At 45.3% G+C, this 19880-nt stretch overlaps 1 long non-coding RNA gene across 1 annotated transcript in view; it reads right to left on the bottom strand.

The window, feature by feature from the left end:
• LOC116355019 (uncharacterized) overlaps positions 1 to 19880 on the bottom strand; it is a 140725-nt gene that overhangs the window by 110103 nt on the left and 10742 nt on the right. Inside the window, exon 2 of the long non-coding RNA XR_004204242.1 lies at positions 6413 to 6532. This is a non-coding gene — a long non-coding RNA (uncharacterized LOC116355019). The remainder of the gene's footprint in view (positions 1 to 6412; positions 6533 to 19880) is intronic.

Genomic DNA, 19880 nt, shown 5'->3' with positions numbered 1-19880 from the left:
TAAATAGTTTATTGAGGCCTGAAGCACAGTAGGAACTTAAGTGGTTTGGTATGTCAGCCTCCCACTAATATAACCAGAACTTACCAACACCTCCACAACAAGCTCCATGTGATGCTCTGGAACAGATGTGTTTGTCAACTCTGTGGAGTTTGGACTTCCTGGTTCTCTAAAGCTGTGTCATGCCTGTCACAGAACACAAACAGCTGGGTCTGCTGCCAACCCTGTATGCCCACTGGCCAAATCACTACCACTCACTGGAGTAGTCCAAGGGATACTTAAAGTCTCTTTCTGTGTGTGTGTGTGTGTGGTTTGGTTTTACTATCCTTGTGGGGACCAGAAGTCCTCAAAAGGCTAGTAAAACAAGGACAATTTGGACAAGTGAGACATATTGCCAGTCCCACAAGGCAAAAGGCTTTTTTTTAGGTTTATAGGTTAGGTTTAGGGATACAATTAGGGTTAGGTTTAAGGTTAGGAGTTAGGTTTAAGGTTAGGAGTTACATGCTGACCAAACCGCACGCTCGAGGCGATCAACTCTGAACCGATTATATTAATTTGGGGACAGGTCAAAAGCATTAAACATTTATGGCAATTTAGCTAGTTAGCTTGCTGTTGCTAGCTAATTTGTCCTGGGATATAAACATTGGGTTGTTATTTGACCTGAAATGCACAAGGTCCTTTACTCCAACAATTAATCCACACATAAAACGGTAAACCAAATTAGTTTCTCGTCATCTCTCCTCCTTCCTTCAGGCTTCTCTTTCTTCTTTGGACTTTATATGGTGGGCTTGCAACCAACTTTCCAGCATTACTACATTACCGGAATGTGGACCTAAGTGCATCTTTCAATCACCCACATGGGTATATGCTCCTAAAAACCAATGAGGAGATGGCAAGTGGGTATACGCTCCTAAAAACCAATGAGGAGATGGGAGAGGCCGGACTTGCAGTGTATTGAGTGTCACAAATAGAACCCATTTCTAATTTAGCGCCTGGCCACGCAGACTCTCACTGACGTGTGTGAGCAGTGTGGGTGCAATGATTGAATAACATGTACAATTGAAGTCGAAAGTTGACATACACTTAGGTTGGAGTCATTAAAACTTGTTTTTCAACCACTCCACAAATGTCTTGCTATAGTGTTGGCAAGTCGGTTAGGACATCTACTTTGTGCATGACAAGTCATTTTTCCCAAAATTGTTTACAGACAGATTATTTCACTTATAATTCACTGTTCCAGTGGGTCAGAAGTTTACATACACTAAGTTGACTGTGCCTTTAAACAGCTTGGAAAATTCCAGAAAATGATGTCATTGTCACGCCCTGGTCTTAGTATTTTGTGTTTTCTTTATTTGTTTGGTCAGGCCAGGGTGTGACATGGGTTTATTTTGTGGTGTGTTTATGTATTGGGGTTTTTCGTAGGTTTTGGGATTGTGGCTTAGTGGGGTTTTCTAGCATAGTCTATGGCTGTCTGAATTGGTTCTCAATTAGAGGCAGGTGATTATCGTTGTCTCTGATTCTGAACCATATTTAGGCAGCCATATTCTTTGAGTGTTTCGTGGGTGATTGTTCCTGTCTCTGTGTTAGTTTGCACCAGTTTAGGCTGTTTCGGTTTTCACGTTACGTTTATTGTTATTCTATAGTTCGTGTTTCATCTTCAATAAAGATGTATCGGAATTAACCACGCTGCATTTTGGTCCGACTCTCCTTCGACGGAAGAAAACCGTAACAGTCATGGCTTTAGAAGCTTCCGATAGGCTAATTTACATTATTTGAGTCAATTGGAGGTGTACCTGTGGATGAATTTCAAGGCCTATCTTCAAACTCAATGCCTCTTTGCTTGACATCATGGGAAAATCAAAAGAAATCAGCCAAGACCTCAGAAAAAAGACCTCAACAAGTCTGGCTCATCCTTGCGAGAAATTTCCAAATGCCTGAAGGTACCACGTTCATCTGTACAAACAATAGTATGCAAGTATAAACACCATGGGACCACACAGCCGTCATACCGCTCAGGAAGGAGACGCGTTCTGTCTCCTAGAGATGAACGTACTCTGGTGCGAAAAGTGCAAATCAATCCCAGAACAGCAGCAAAGGACCTTGCGAAGATGCTGGTGGAAACAAGTACGGAAGTTTCTATATCCACAGTAAAACAAGTCCTATATCGACAGAACCTGAAAGACCGCTCAGCAAGGAAGAAGCCACTGCTCCAAAACCGCCATAAAAATAGCCAGACTACGGTTTGCAACTGCACATGGGACAAAGATCTTACTTTTTGGAGGAATTTCCTCTGGTCTGATGAAACAAAAATAAAACTGTTTGGCCATAATGACCATCATTATGTTTGGAGGAAAAAGGGGAAGGCATGCAAGCTGAAGAACACCATCCCAACCGTGAAGAACGGGGGTGGTAGCATCATGTTGTGGGGGTGCTTTGCTGCAGGAGAGATGGCATCATAAGGAGGGACAATTATGTGGATATATTGAAGCAACATCGCAAGACATCAGTCAGGAAGTTAAAGCTTGGTCGCAAATGGGTCTTCCAAATGGACAATGACCCCAAGCATACTTCCAAAGTTGTGACAAAATGGCTTAAGGACAACAAAGTCACGGTATTGGAGTGGCCATCACAAAGCCCTGACCTCAATCCTATTGAAAATTTGTGGGCAGAACTGAAAAAGCGTGTACGAGCAAGGAGGCCTACAAACCTAACTCAGTTACACCAGCTCTGTCAGGAGGAATGGGCCAAAATTCACCCAACTTATTATAGGAAGCTTGTGGAAGGCTACCCAAACGTTTGATCCAAGTTACACAATTTAAAGGCAATGCTACCAAATACTAATTGAGTCTATGTAAACTTCTGACCCACTGGGAATGTGATGAAAGAAATAAAAGCTGAAATAAATCATTGTCTCTACTATTATTCTGACACTTCACATTCTTAAAATAAAGTGGTGATCCTAACTGACAAAAGACAGGGATTTTTTACTAAGATTAAGTGTCAGGAATTGTGAAAAACTGAGTTTAAATGTATTTGGCTAAGGTGTATGTAAACTTCCGACTTGAAATGTATGTGTAGATTTATTTTACTAACACTTGCGCACAGTGTGGTCAACATTTTAGGGGTAGGTTTAGTGTTGGGGTTTTGGGGTTAAGTTTAGGTTATTGTTCGGTAAAGGGTTAGGGAAAATTGGATTTTGAATGGGAATCAATTGTTTGGTCCCCACAAGGATAGTAAAACCAATGTGTGTGTGTGCAAGCGTGCATGCGTGTGTGTGTAAGGCACAATGAAGGACGATTCACACAACTATATTGTTCTCATCAGTGCCCATGTCAAAATCCATGTCCTTCTATCCTCAAACAAAAGACCATCAACACTCTTTCTGATAGTTTTTTTTCTAGGTTTGGAAGTTTAACTGTCTACACTCTTCCAAAAGGGTTCTTCGGCTGCCCCCATGTATAACCCCTTTTGGGTTCCATGCAGGACCCTCTGTAGAAAGGGTTCTACATGGAACCCAAAGGGGTTCTACTTGCAACCAAAAATGGTTATTCAAAGGGTTCTTCTATGGGGACAGCCGAATAACACTTTAAAGTTCTATACATAATCTTTTTTCTAAGAGTGTATCTCATATTAATGGTGGTGGGAAACCACAAGAAGAAAGACATAGCCAGAGAAAAGAGAGACATGGGGGTGGAAATTCAGGAAAATATGTATGAGTCTGCAGTATATGGCATGGCAGAGGTTCTTTATGTTGACCTCCATAACCCTGACAACCATACAGCATTAAATACCATGGATCCTTCTAAAGGGCTCCAGCCAATCATAGCTGACCTCCAGTCTCAGATCAATAACCAACCAACAAAGAGAACCAAGCTATCGTTCAGACTGGCTTCGAAAACAAAGTTGTCTGTTTAGTTCTAATCATCTTCAAAGCTATTCTACCATAGCTCAACATTCCTCGGGTTCCTTTCATTTATAAAACCATTTTGTGTTGTCACTTGCCACTAATCATCTATCAGAACAAAACATTGAATTGGGTGTTGAAAAACACAACTGAGGGTAAGGAAGTAGTCATTGTTTTCGAAAGAGAGAGAGAGCTGCTACGGTGTTCACTGTACACCATCTTGGCAATAGTGTCAAGAAGTGGCGCTCTCATGGAGAAGCAGCGATGGGGGGCTGAGCCAGTCCAGATGCCCGCAGACAGACCACCTTGCCTGGGAGAAATTGCCCGAGCTGTCTGGGGCTTCCGAAAGCGCTCTCCATCACCACACACACACACACACACACACACACACTCCACCCTCCCTCTGCCATCTGTGAACACACACAGCACTACCAGCACCCACCAACCAGCAGAGGCCAAGAGACAGGCAGCCACGTTAGCATCATGGCTAGGACCGTAACGCTGCTGACTGCTGACACACATTAAAACTAAGCGGCGAGTATGAGAGAGAGAGAGAGAGTAAGGAGGAAAGGAAGGGAGGGAGAGTTGCTGAGCCAGATGGTTGTCCTAGGAGCTAAAGATTGAGATGCCAGCCAGGCAGGGAATTATTTTTGTCCTTCAGGCAGGCGGGATGAAGATGGCCTTCGGGGTCCGCTCTGGTGCTGCCATGTGTGGTGCTACTGTGTGTGTGTTTTGGAGGGACGTGTCTTTTGTGGTGTGTGTAGGCTACCTGTGTGCCTCTTTGCTTGTGTGTGTGTGTGTGTGTGTGTGTGGCATAGCGTGTTGCGTGTAGGTTAAGCCCTCTCTTGTGGCGGCGCAGCCCTGCACTTGCATCAATTACAGTGGATGGCGGTGACAGCTGTAATCACAGTGCTGTAACTGTGATTACCCCATGGCTCTGTCATGGAAACCAGCACGCCACCTATTCCTGGTTCAGCAGCACTCTGACTGTACCTCGGCAGCCTGCTGTCAGGGCAAAGTGGCCAGGAGGGAGGCTGAGGTGAGAGTCAGAGGGGGAAGGATAGGCAAGGACAAGGGGGGTGGAGGGGGGTAAATCGGGCCACCACCATACACACAGGTAAGTGTCCATACATTAGAGTCACACACACACACACACACACGCTCTCCTGCTGCTCTCTGATAAAGGTAGCTGCATCAAGCACCAGTGTTATTATAGTCATAATAACGGACGATTGGGGGAAATTGAACCAAACCTCTTATGTAGTGTTTTATCCTGCCTCTAGTAAACATGAAGCACATGCAAACCGATTCCATTGTCAGTACCTTCTATCATCTTAATGGCAAAACATAATCACAAGTTCCTATTTAGCCTACTCTGGAACCCTGCCCTCATCAATAATATTGCTAATTATTGTTTGTATTGCAGCTGTGATACCACTGGACAGTGACACAAATCTAATGTGCTGAAGCCATTGAATCGATTGGTGATTCCAACTCGGAACCGCCATTAAAAATGTAACGATTCGTCTGGGCCAGGCCAATGCATTCCGTGATCACGTCAGGGAATCGAGACCGTGCAGATTTGCTCATAGAGGATGGAGTTATCTCGCACAGATAAGCTGCACAGACACACACACTCGCAGACGCACGCACACACACGGCTCATAAGCTGTAACCCATCCAATATGCAGAACTGTCAGGCAGCGCTTGGGGAGGCCATGCTAGACAGCGCAGTTAATCCTGCACGCTACCTTCTATCCAATCCCAGTCCTCCCTGGCCCAACCCGTACTAGTGGACCAATCCAGTGCACCAGACACAGCCCCATCCCAACCCCCCATCGCCACACACACACATTTAAAGCATCCGATCCAGCTGTGATTATTGGCCAGGAGCCAAGCTGTCTGTCTGGCCGGGGTGTGGCATGCATGGCAGGGAAGTGTGTGTGTGTGTGTGTGTGTGCGCGCTTGCTTGCTTGCCTGTGCCTGTGCCTGTGTATGCACACATCCACGTCTGTGTGTGTCTGTGTGTGTGGCAGGGGGTGGGATGGCGTTCCCTGGTACAAATAGAGCAACATCTGAACTCTGGTAGTAGATAGTGCCTCGGCAGCACGCGAGACAGACAGAGAGGGAGGGAGGCACGGAGAGAGACGGGGTTACTATGCCAGTGTGTGAGAGAGAGAGTGAGTGAGCGTGACTCTGGAGATTAGAAGAGGAGCAGCCAGCTGATGAATCATCCTCAGCTCACAAACCTCTCTTGGCCCAGATCACAGAGATAGATAAAATAGAAAGGCAGACTTACACTCTGTAATACTCAGACTGGGATACATCCACTTTGATCTCAGATTCTAGGTTTGAGTACTAGGAGGTCTAGACAATGGCAGTTTGATTATACGTGGGATAGATGGAGGATTGCCCTGCTCCAATATAACACACGTAAATGTACACGCACACACACACACAAACATGGACACACACTTCTAAGATGAGGCTGATGTATGAGTGGGGACTTACCTGTGGTTCAACAGGAGTAATCTGCCCCAGAGCCAACTCTTAGGAGTGATATCCAGTTGAAGGGTCACAAGCCAGGTGAGGGGTCATACTCAAACCAGGAAGAAGAGGAAATAGAGATTTCTGAAATAGAAACAAAGCCTTAACACATAATACCTGCATTAGTTTTATTTCGAAACAAATATACCTCTCCTTATTTCCTTACGTATATTGGCACCATAGGTTTTTCATATATTCTGTCAACAGTACTCGCTCCTTTAAATTTGTGATGAAAGGTCATGGCTGAGTGTGAATAAGTACTTTCCCCTTTTTTCTGATTGTTTTTTGTCATGTCGGACATTTCACTCCAATTCTATCCCCTCATTTGGTGCCAAACACATATTGCAAAATGTTTGTACACGTTGCTAGCGTGTACAACACAGGAGGTTGGTAACACCTTTATTGTGGAGGACGGGCTCGTGGTATTTAGCTGGAGCGGAATAGGTGTAAAAGTATCAAATACATCAAACACATGGTTTCCAGGTGTTTGATGCCCTTCTATTCCCTACGGTCCAGCCATTATTATGAGCTTTCCTCCCCTCAGCAGCCTCCACTGGTGTACAAGCATATTCCCAGAGCAAAAAATGTCCCACGGTAAGAACAAGATCAGACGTGAGAACAACGTTGAATCTTTTTTATTTTGAAGTTAAGTTACATTGTATCGCCGACCTACTCACCACCTTGGATTGTTTGTGGACGTATCAGGAAAGCATGCGCCGGCCATGTCCCACAAGTTATCCAGCCAGTACACACACGCCCAGTAAGAAAGTTCTATATTGAGGCCATTGATATGAAAACTACTGAGAATGATTTATTATAGAGTGACATAATCTTTTTTTTTATGAAATAACTGTTTATTAGCATTTTGGATTATTCCAGTGTTAGGGGTTGGTATTTTAGTGTACTGAGTTTGTATAGAACCTGCTCAATGTATTTTTGGAATGAATGACTGGTAAATAAAAGTATTGGATTGTCTGGTCTCTAAGCCACCACTCCATGCTTTCACTCCAGACTAAGGCTTCACAATATGGTGCGGCTGCTTTTTCTATAACAGAAATACTTATTGATATCTGTCAAAGCCAAGGGGGCTTACTTTTTTACATGAGTGTTTTTTTTGTTTGTTCCTGGAGTACTCCTTTTCTTGTCTGGAGTTGTCAGGGTCATCTTTATTGTGTTAATACAATGACAAATAGATGGTTGTCAATGGTTTAGAGGGGGGAAACAGGCGCATACACAAACACACAAACAACTCTCTTACTAAAGCTGAGAGTGTGCTGCTCTGTGTTTATTTGTCTAAAAGGGTTAAAGGCATAATGGTGTTTAATCCCCCTGGGTCTCCCCCCCCCCCCCCGCCACACACACACACACACACACACACACACACACACCAGCTCTAAAGACAAAAGACATTTCCCTCAGCAATCAGCTGTCGAAGTCCCCTGGCTTTCCTATTCTGATTGCCAGCCCATTGTCATATTGCCTATCGACTTGTTAGATTAAACAACATTTCACATGTCAATTAAATGAGTGTTGCCCTGGTGATTAGCAAATCCCACTAATTGTCTCCTCCTCCCTCCTCCTCCTCCTCCTCCTCCTCCTCTCCCAGACATTTTCCACATGGAGGAGCAGGAAATGGTCTTTTGTCCTGACGGGCCCCAGTAGACATGTCAAAGATGTCTCCTCTCTTCCTCAGAATCCCCCTCTCTCCCTGTTTAGGGTATAGAGAAGAGGGCGGTATTAGGAGGGGGGTAGGTTCATACATAGGAGGATATAGGATCCAGTTTACAGGAGAGCCCTCCCCACTTCGCTTGGGTAGTCCATTGACATGGTGCTGTGAGAATGCAAACATTCAGTACTAGCCAGCCAGCCAGACTACACACACTCGTCCTCCCACACGTGCAGCCCGGGCTGATAATTACCCAAGCAGCCTCTGGAGACCCCAACGCCTACAAGGGGCCCCTAACCACTTTAGACAAGGGCCACGGCACTCCCAAGACCCTCCCTCTTTGTCTCTTTCTCACTGGCCATGCTTAGCTTAATGAATTTGATCTCCGGATCATCGTCCCATTTGTTCCATCTTATCCCAAGAGGTGTCTGGGAAATGCTAAGTTGGGCCAGGAAGCATCTTTTGAAGTGTCACTTGAAAAACGCGAAGCACTAGGCGTAACTGGTCATTTTCCTTTAACGACAGGGAAAATTCGTATTGCAAAATTATGCCTTCTTAATATGGCAACATTTTGCATGTGGAAGTAACTCAAAAGAAGAGGACAAAACAGTCGCTGGGAGATTCTACACACCCTCAAGATTCTGATTATCTTGACATTCCTCTTATCTTGATATTATCTGAAAATCTTCAACACAAAAGACAACAATCCGGTCCCTCAATAAACTCCAGAAAAAAACGTCCTTCTCCTCCTCCAGTCCTCCCGTCTTAAGGAGCCGCCCAATCATCCCTCGTCACAATTAACGACAGCGGACAGCAGCTCCAAACACTGGGGTGACATCTTAAACCAGTCCTCAATGGTCCCAACGCCCAGGCCCTCCCTAGTTCCCCCCCCTGTATTCAGCACTAACCAAGCATTACACAGACCTACATTCACAACACACACAACTGCTCCCCTTCATAATGGAGGACACAACACCGGGTGGACCAGCCCAGATCCCAGACGGTTTAGTCCGCACTTTATCAGACCTTACAAAACGGCGACGCCTCATTGAGCCTACATTGACTGGTGGTTTCCTTTAAGAGCAGCACAATGAATGGGTCAGGCCTGGTCTTCCCTTTGTGCCTGGGCAGCGGACCAGAGACGACACACCATATAGACCTTCTGAAGGAGGGATGGATGGAGAGGGGGAACGAAGGAAGAGAGGGACCCTGCCTCCTAACAGGAAAACACTCCTTACCGTTGTAATAAATAGCCTATCTAGCAACACAAATAAATACAGCACACCAAAGTAACACTCCTTAGCATGTGTCTTATACGCAACCAGGAGCCATGACATTTCCTTTGCCATGGCCAGGCTCATTGCTCACTGAGAGATAAACTCACTAGCACACCCTACCTGCAACATTGCTAGCTCCCTTCTCTCGTCTAGTTTAACCTACGTTCACAATTTGTGTTAACTAGACCAACCACCTCAGCCTCGCGGCTCCGTCGGTCGCGGGAGCACTCCATCCGAAGGCTAACTCTGCCCCCATGCAGTTTCCTTCAGCCATCACTGAGCTAGCCACGGCACACCTTCACCATAAGGTAGCTGCTAACTAGCTAACACCTCAGGTAAGCTAACCAAACAAGCATTACTACCTGCAACACAGTAACATTGCTAGCGCCCTTCTCTTGTCTAGTTTAACCTGTTTATTCGTGTCAACTAGACCAACTGGACAGCCCACCGGCTCTGCGGTTGTGGAAGAATACCGACCCAAAGTCGAACTGCCCCCACGTGTTTCCCTTTGGCTAGCACTATGCTAGCTACAGCATACCTTAGCCACAAAGTAGCTGCTAGCTAGTTTATGCATTACAATGCGCACCGAAGCTAGCAAAGCGGTGAGGATTCTACTAGCTAGCTTACAGTGGCTAGCTGTCTGGAAAGCAAGCTAACCACACAAGCATTCCTACCTGCACATATGGTTGCATTAGCATGGCTAGATAACGCGGAAACCAGTTCCCCACCTGCCCTGATCGTAGTATTGCTAGCTCCCATCTCTCGTTTAGTACAACCCATTTGTATGTTCACTTGTTTGTGTTGACTAGACTGACCGTTTTAGCCTCACAGCACTACCGTTGGGGGATTTTCAGCCCGAATTTGAACAACACACCCACGCTGTTCCCTTTGGTTATTACTGTGCTAGCTATAGCTTACCCTTAGCTTCACGAGATGGTTGCTAGCTAGCTAACGCCTTCACTAGACACACGACAATTGCGTTCATACACAGTGCTCACTTCACCTAGCTACAGGGCCGTGTTATTTCGAGAAAAGTGTCTCTCTTTGACGCCACCTGGGGGTGCCACCACACTACCTCTGGAGAGCGCGAGTCATCAGGCTTGTGGACAGCACTTTCTCATTGCGGAGAATTGAGGTGCATGTGCAGTTACTCCCTAAGGGCTGTCTACTATTACGAGGGGAAACAAGCTTCAGTTTGCTTATGAAATCACCCATTTTCCACTGGGTTTTATTTTCAAATAGTAAATGGCAACTCGACAAAAGAAGTGTCACATGCGCAAAAAACAAGGCGAAGCCTTCAACTTCTCCCTTCCCCGCAGATCCGGGCCCCATGGCAGCCCGCTGGTTTCTACATCCTGCTCTAGCCTCACAGCTGGGAGGGGGCAACAAGCTGGCCTTGGTGGACTGAAGATCCCGGCGGCGCAGCAGTCTGACAAAACTCAGGCAAGGCCCCTGAACCAGGCCAAACCTGTAGGGAAGCAGTCTTACACTAAGGGAGGTAAGAAGGGTCGGCCAACCTAGGGCGCAGTCCTTGCAGCTGAGGAGGACAGTATGCAGGGCCTACGGCTCTCTCCTCTAACCTCTCTCCATGGTTTTAATGGCTGCTCCTCCTTCCCTCCTCTGAGATTATCTGCAGTGGGAAGACAGCGCTGGGTTAAGACAAAACCCTATTCTCTGTGCAGCAGCTCACTTGTGACCGAGCTCACATGAGAAAATGGAGGAGTCAGACTTTTTGTTCCACCCACGTGCCTCCCTCCCTCAGGCTCTCCCCCCAGCGCCTTCTCAGGTTTTCAGCCAGTGGCAGAAGTCAGCATGTCGGCCATCTCTCCGATCTCACCAACACACAGAGCAGGACAGCAATTTGTCTTTCGCCATCCACTGTGGCCCTTTTTCCCCATGCCTATGGCCATTTGCTATATTGCCTGATGTTTTACATCATGTCACTGTCTGCTATGTCCCGAGAGAGCCCAATTCCGGCATCTATCCAGACTGACTTACTAAAGCCTGTTAGAAGCAACGATCCGATGAAAGCCCGGGGAGCTCCCATCCCAAAACATGGTGACCACGGCGTTTGGGGTTTGAAGATCTGACAGTCCCAGGAAAATTGGGTAATGCCGTATGGTTTCCCTCTTCATCTTAGATCTCCTCGATGACCAGTGATTCTCCAGTCGGCAGTCAGTCATCATGCAGGGCTTATACACTCTTGGAAAAGAGTGCCAACCCCAATGCATGCTCTCTGTTTTACAGTGGAGAAGTGGTGACTATACAGTTCCTTCCTACACTCTGTTTTCCGTGGTCCCATGCTCCTTGCAGGATCTTTTGTACAGACAGAAGGTTCATCGGCGGTTAAGGTCCTTTAGCCTCTTTCTCGGCCTGCCAAGGCCCCGACAGCTATAGAGTTTACCATAATTGTTGTGTCATCTCTAAGGGGGGCACGTCGCTTACACCCAGTCTCTAAGCCGTTAGCTCATCCTGGGACATGTCCATTGTTCTTAAGATCCTTTCGCAGCATCTACCAGCCACTGTTTGCGCCGTGGTATGCCCAGGGGTTTTTCCAGTATAATGTACCTCACCCCATCCTTGGCCTGGGTCGACTTTTTCCCATTGTCATAAATTGGAACCTATGGCTTTTCGCCTGTTGTCTTTCCTAGAAAGATGTCCCCGCCGTTGTCCAATACATGCGGTCCTCATCTACTTGGATTATAGGAGAGCTCGGGCAAGGGTGTCATGCTCTTCGCTCATTGGGCAACCACCCTCGGAAGATGGTGGACCCTTCTCTATTTGAAGATATCCTGCTGGATCCTGGGGACCATTATACTGATTTATAACGGCGACGGTGACAGCCTTCGGAGGAGACTGACCGGGCACTCTACTACAGAGGAGTTTATATTTTGGGCACTGTTTTTGGGGCATATCTCATTATACTGAGCTTGTATGCGCCTTCCCGTCACTTTGTTATGAGGCTTTTCCCCGTTGGGTGGTCTCTGCACCTTTCGGTGTGTACTTAGTTTCAGGACTAATGCTAATCCCCACATGTGAGATATCGAAACAAAACATTTAAAGAGATTTTAAGGTTACCTGTGTAAACCCAGTTCTCTGATATCTGATAACCAGATGGCGGGAGAGTGGCTCCTTTTATGGAATTGATGGTCTCACCTCATTTGTCACTCTGTCTGTCTCCAACAGTCGCTTTTGATAGGTACTTCAGAGAGGGCAGGAGGTCCTAGCGGACCCCAACATGTGACATGTCGAAAGTTTACATACACCTTAGCCAAGTACATTTAAACTCAGTTTGTCACAATTCCTAACATTTAATCCTAGTATTCCCTGTTTTAGGTCAGTTAGGATCACCGCTTTATTTTAAGAATGTGAAATGTCAGCTTTTATATCTTTCATCACATTCCCAGTGGGTCAGATGTTTACATACACTCAATTAGTATTTGGTAGCATTGCCTTCAAATAGTTTAACTTGGGTCAAACGTTTCAGGTAAGAGATCTTTTGTTGAATCTGACAATTAATCTTGATGGTTGTACAGTCGTCTCAATTAAAACTGTGAAGAACCTCTGCATTACTCTGGACCCTGATCTCTTTCGACAAACCTATCAAGACTGTTTCAAGGACAGATCTTTTCCATCTACGTAACATTGCAAAAATCAGAAACTTTCTGTCCAAAAATGATGCAGAAAAATGTATCCATGCTTTTGTTACTTCTAGGTTAGACTACTGCAATGCTCTACTTTCCGGCTACCCGGATAAAGCACTAAATAAACTTCAGTTAGTGCTAAATACGGCTGCTAGAATCTTGACTAGAACCAAAAAATGTGATCATATTACTCCAGTGCTAGCCTCCCTACACTGGCTTCCTGTTAAGGCAAGGGCTGATTTCAAGGTTTTACTGCTAACCTACAAAGCATTACATGGGCTTGCTCCTACCTATCTTTCCGATTTTGTCCTGCCGTACATACCTACACGTACGCTCTGGTCACAAGACGCAGGCCTCCTAATTGTCCCTAGAATTTCTAAGCAAACAGCTGGAGGCAGGGCTTTCTCCTATAGAGCTCCATGTTTATGGAATGGTCTGCCTACCCATGTGAGAGACGCTGACTCGGTCTCAACCTTTAAGTCTTTACTGAAGACTCATCTCCTCAGTGGGTCATATGATTGAGTGTAGCCTGGCCCAGGAGTGTGAAGGTGAACGGAAAGGCTCTGGAGCAACGAACCGCCCTTGCTGTCTCTGCCTGGCCGGTTCCCCTCTCTCCACTGGGATTCTCTGCCTCTAACCCTATTACAGGGGCCGAGTCACTGGCGCTCTTCCATGCTGTCCCTGGGAGGGGTGCGTCACTTGAGTGGGTTGAGTCACTGACGTGATCTTCTTGTCTGGGTTGGCGACCCCCCTATACTCGGACTTGTCTCAGGATGGTAAGTTGGTGGTTGAAGATATCCCTCTAGTGGTGTGGGGGCTGTGCTTTGGCAAAGTGGGTGGGGTTATATCCTTCCTGTTTGGCCCTGTCCGGAGGTATCAGGCTGGGTTTCTGTACAGCACATTGAGCACTTTGATGCTTTGTAGGTTAACAGTAAAACCTTGAAATCAGCCCTTGCCTTAACAGTAAGCCAGTGTAGGGAGGCTAGCACTGGAGTAATATGATACATTTTTGGGGTTCTAGTCAGGATTCTAGCAGCCGTATTTAGCACTAACTGAAGTTTATTTAGTGCTTTATCCGGGTAGCCGGAAAGTAGAGTATTGCAGTAGTCTAACCTAGAAGTAACAAAAGCATGGATTAATTTTTCTGCATCATTTTTGGACAGAATGTTTCAGATTTTTGCAATGTTACGTAGCTGGAAAAAAATCTGTCCTTGAAGCAGTCTTGATATGTTCGTCAAAAGAGAGATCAGGGTCCAGAGTAACGCCAAGGTCCTTCACAGTTTTATTTGAGACGACTGTACAAACCATCAAGATTAATTGTCAGATTCAACAGAAGATCTCTTACCTGAAACGTTTGACCCAAGTTAAACAATTTGAAGGCAATGCTACCAAATACTAACTGAGTGTATGTAAATGCATTCTTGGCTGGTTTCTTTTGATTTTCCTGTGATGTCAAGCAAAGAGGCACTGAGTTTGAAGGTAGGCCTTGAAATACATCTGCAGGTACACCTCCAATTGACTCAAATGATGTCAATTAGCCTATCAGAAGCTTCTAAAGCCATGACATAATTTTCTGGAATTTCCACAGCTGTATAAAGGCACAGTGAACTTAGTGTGTGTCAACTTCTGACCCACTGGAATTGTGATACCATGAATTATAAGTGAAATAACCTGTCTGGAAACAATTGCTGGAAAATTACTTGTGTCATGCACAAAGTAGATGTCCCAACCGACTTGCCAAAACTATAGTTTGTTAATTAACAAGAAATGTGGAGTGGTTGAAAAAATTATTTTAATGACTCCAACCTAAGTGTAGGTAAACTTCTGTATCTCACTCCTTACATCAGAGAACAGGAGTTATGCAAGTAACCTTAAGATTTCCCTGTTAGTCATCTTCCATGAAATCCCTCTCGCTCTATTATTCTCTCGTGAGCATGCATGCGTGTGTGGCTGGTCAGACTGCCTGGGTGTGTTGTGAGTGTGTGTGTGTGTGGTCATGTGTGAGCTCGTGTGAATGGGTGTGTGTGAGTCTGGATGAGTGATCTAGTCTAGTAAGTGTGCAGTGTGCACACACAGGCAGACAGAAGTGTGCGAAGCCAATCTCTCCAGTCAGACAGACCAGTTAGAGATCAGTATGAGGAGTTCACCTTAGAAGTAGTATGTTCGCGTCTATTAATCTTTAACCAGAGCAAAATAACCTGACTAATTTTGCTACTGTAAATTCTGCTATTCTAAACCAAAAGAAAAACATGCAAATGGAAGCAAAACTGAATATACTGTAAACAGATTTAATCAAATCCACATCTGACCTGATTTTAAAGGAAGGAAGCACTTAAAGAAATCATTCATTATATAAAGTCCTTGGGACTAATGCATTCCTGATTATAGAGTCACTATAGGGTACTGTACTGTACACTACATGCAGAGTTACTAAAAAGCCCCTCAGCCCACGGCCATTACTGTGCAGTTTGGGGAGAGCAGAGAGAGCCACAACGCTGGGAGGGGGCTTAGGGAAGGGGGAAAGTGTGTTTCCATGACAATGGTGAAGTTCACCTCCTGGTGAGTAGGTGGGGCAGGGGGGCTTGACTGAATCCAGGAGGGTCCCATACTCGACTGTCACTCCTATGTTTATGGACTGGGGTCCTCATAAGACAGGGTGGGTGTTGGCTGCCTGCCTGTAAATAAATAATGAAAAAAGAGGGTCTCCGGGACAGCTTCTGGTAGTAGGATCAGCTTACTATCCCCAAATCCTAACCTTAACCATTAGAGAGAGACACACAATAGTAACCTTAGATCAGTGCCTAGAGTTAACTTCACCCTACTCCACAGGGACAGGTCAGTGGGAGGAGACCAGGTCTACTATGTGAGGAACCTCTGTGGTCTTAAAGGAGAGGTGGTGTTGGACTGGCACTAATTGAAAGTGGCGAGGTGATCTGATGACACTGCGGGGATACTCTGGTTTGTCACAATGTGTTTAGGCTTGGTGTTCAAGGGTGGCTGCCCACATAGCAGAGTTAATGAATGAGCCAGCTTAACACAGAGTACTCAGGACATAGCACAGCGGAGAGCAGTGGCTGGTCTAGAGGAGAACTGAGGTGAGATGAGGAGAGAGACTTTAGTATGACCACTTTCACTGGCCTCAAACTGAGCAACAAGCTAAAGCACGCCTAGCTATCAGTCAACACTGTCTATCACCATGACTAGAAATACATGTTTTTCTCATAATTGTACCTTATTTTTAGCTGCACAGCATCTTGAGCAGACCACTTAATAGCTGTCGAAGAGAAAATGAAAATGTAAATCTTAACCCTGGTAGCACTCTGGTTAACCCTGGTAGCACACGGTTGGAGTGTGTCAGAAAGATTTTTGCTACTTTCACAAACATAATTATGGGTACAGTAGCTTGTGGTGGCACGAAAGGGCTGGGTTTTGATTAATAAATAAGTTGCAGGTGTGTCGAGGCTAGACCCCACAGCCAATGTTTACTTTTTTATTTGGGGCAATGGCAGTCAATTGCAAAACATTCTAACAGTATTCTCAACTCACTATCATATCTTTTTTTATGTGGGGTTAGGACAGTCAATTGCTAATTAGAATGACATATTTTTTCTTATCTCACCACCACAAAATGAGATAGGTGTCCATGATGCATGTATCGCCAGAGCTTCTCGAAGTCAGGGGGCGTGGTTGACAGTGTGCACCTCATCTTTCCTGTCACATCCAACCTGGATCGATATTAGTTTTTTAATGCAAACGACAGCACTGAATCCGTGTTCCATGAGTTTTAATGCTCGGAGGGAGACGTAACAGTATTCCCTTTGAGTCAGGAATCAAAACTCCTCCATAGTGACCCGTGAATGCGTTGTCTGCAGCTTTCGGTCACATGACAGCTCGATCAGCTGCTAGATTTCACTTACCGGCATGTCAACTGAGCCAGGATAACAGTTAAATAGATTTCTATCTGTAGAATTATTTTGTATTTTCCCTGCATGCTGTCTGTTACAGTGAATTCGTAAAGTATTCAGAAACCTTGACTTTTTCCACATTTTGTTACATTACAGCCTGTGTGCTTAGGGTCGTTGTCCTGTTGGAAGGTGAACCTTCACCCCCAGTCTGAGGTCATTAATGCTCTGGAGCAAGTTCTCATCAAGGTCTCTCTGTACTTTGCTCCGTTCATCTTTCCCTCGATCCTGACTAGTCTCCCAGTCCCTGCCACTGAAAAACATCCACACATGCTGCCACCACCATGCTTCACCGTAGGGATGGTGCCAAGTTTTCTCCAGACTTGACTCATGGCATTCAAAGAGTTTAATCTTGGTTTCATCAGACCAGACAATCTTGTTTCTCATGGTCTGAGAGTCCTTTAGGTGCCTTTTGGCAAACTCCAAGTGGGCTGTCATGTGCCTTTTACAGAGGAGTGGCTTCCATCTGGCCTGATTGGAGGAGTGCTGCAGAGATGGTTGTCCTTCTGAATGGTCCTCTCATCTCTCATCTCTCATCTCATCTCCACAGAGGAACTCTGGAGCTCTGTCAGAATGACCATTGAGTTCATGGTCACCTCCCTGACCAAAGCACCTCTCCCCCGATTGCTCACTTTGGCCGGGCAGCCAGCTCTAGGAAGAGTCTTGGTGGTTCCACTGTGTTCTTGGGGAACTTCAATGCTGTAGATTTTTTTGATACCCTTCTCCAGATCTGTTTCAAAGCTCTAAGGACAATTCCTTTGATCTCATGGCTTGGTTTTTGCTCTGACATGCACTGACAACTGTGGGACTTTATATTAACAGGTGTGTGCCTTTCCAAATCATGTCCAATCAATTGTATTTACCACAGGTGGACTCCAATCAAGTTGTAGAAACATCTCAAGGATGATCAATGGAAACAAGATGCAACTGAGCTCAACTTCGAGTCTCATAGCAAAGGGTCTGAACACTTATGTACATATGTTATTTATTTTTTCTGTTTTTTATACATTTGCAAACATTTACAAAAACCTGTTTTCGCTTTGTCATTAAAGGGTATTGTCTGTAGATTGATGAGGAAAATGTTTTATTTAATACATTTTAGAATAAGGGTGTAACGTAACAAAATGTGGACAAAGGGAAGGGGTCTGAATACTTTCCGAATGCACCGTTTATAGGCAAGGAGATACACACAAAGTCAACAAAGTCTGTTTTTTACATTAATTGCGAATGACAACAGTTACTCTCTCAATTCGAAAAATCTTTCCAACACTCCCACTCAATAACCACCAAGCCCCGGTGTGAAATAGATCATTGTCATGCTCTGATCCCATATCTCCACATACACTATATATAGAAAAGTATGTGGACACCCCTTCAAATTGATGGATTTGGCTAGTTCTACCACACCCATTGCTGACAGGTGTATAAAACCAAGTACACCGCCATGCAATCTCCATAGACAAGCATTGGCAGTAAAATGGCCTTACTAAAGAGCTCAGTGACTTTCAACTTGGCAACGTCATTTATTTTACTAGGCAAGTCAGTTGAGAACAAATTCCTAATTTCAATGACGGTCTAGGAACAGTGGGTTAACTGCCTTGTCCAGTGGCAGTTAACTGCCTCCGGAAGCAACGTCAGCACAATAACTGTTCATTGGGAGCTTCATGAAATGGGTTTCCATGGCCGAGAAGCCGCACACAAGCCTAATGTCACTATGCACAATGCCAAGCTTCGGCTGGAGTGGTGTAAAGCTCGCCGCCATTGGACTCTGGAGTGATGAATCACAATTCACCATTGGATACCAATAGAACGCTTCCTGCCCCAATGCATAGTGCCAACTGTAAAGTGTGGTGGAGGAGAAATATTCGTCTGGGGCTGTTTTTCATGGTTCGGGCTAGCCCTTTCTTGTTTCAGCATGACAATGCCCCCGTGCACAAAGCAAGGTCCATACAGAAATGGTTTGTCGAGATCGGTGTGGAAGAACTTGACTGGCCTGCACAGAGCCCTGACCTCAACCCCATCGAACACCTATGGGATAAATTGGAACGCTGACTGCGAGTCAGGTCTAATCGCCCAAATCAGTGCCTGACTTCCCTAATGCTCTTGTTGCTGAATGGAAGGAAGTCCCCACAGCAATGTTCCAACATCTAATGGAAAGCCTTCCCAGAAGAGTGGAGGCTGTTATAGCAGCAAAGGGAAAACCAACTCCATATTAATGCCATGATTTTGGAATGAGATGTTCCACGAGCAGGTGTCCACATACCTTTGGTCATGTAGTGTAGTTTACAATCAAATTCTGCGATCAGCTCTTCTGCTTCCAGTTGCTCTCGGTGTATCCATTATAGCTCAGTGGATGTATCATACAATGCATCCATATGACAGAGGGAGACACATTCATAACAAGGGTGCAGAGGCCTGCCCGCCGTCCCATGAAAGATTGAGCCCCATCTGTGCAAAAGCCCATCGTTCGATCTCATGTAATCAGTTTTTTGTCAATATAGCCACACAGCACACTGAACATCCCCTGTGCCGTTTCATGCTCGGGAATCGAGAGGCAGAACAATATGTCATCGTGAATAGCATCCCCCAACATGTAGCAAACAAAAGTCAATGCATGGGCATCTCTGCCTTCAGCTAACATCTATTTAGAGAGCATAAGGTAAGTTTTTGTGTCAATCAGTCAAAGCTATAGCATCAATTCTTAGTTTCACAGTGTTACCTGACAAAGGTACTGATGTGAGTTTCTGCCTCCCCACACATTGTTTTCAGCATTTCAATTGCGGCCGGTAATATCAGTCTGCATTAGTGTGTGGTTTCATAGCATAGAGGGTTTAGCCATTCACCATGGAAATGATTCAAGTGCAGCGGTCATGTGCGTCTTTT

Source organism: Oncorhynchus kisutch, linkage group LG19, assembly GCF_002021735.2.
Source record: "Oncorhynchus kisutch isolate 150728-3 linkage group LG19, Okis_V2, whole genome shotgun sequence".
In the NCBI taxonomy this organism is placed as follows: Eukaryota; Metazoa; Chordata; class Actinopteri; order Salmoniformes; family Salmonidae; genus Oncorhynchus; species Oncorhynchus kisutch.
This window is presented reverse-complemented; position numbering and strand designations above follow the sequence as displayed.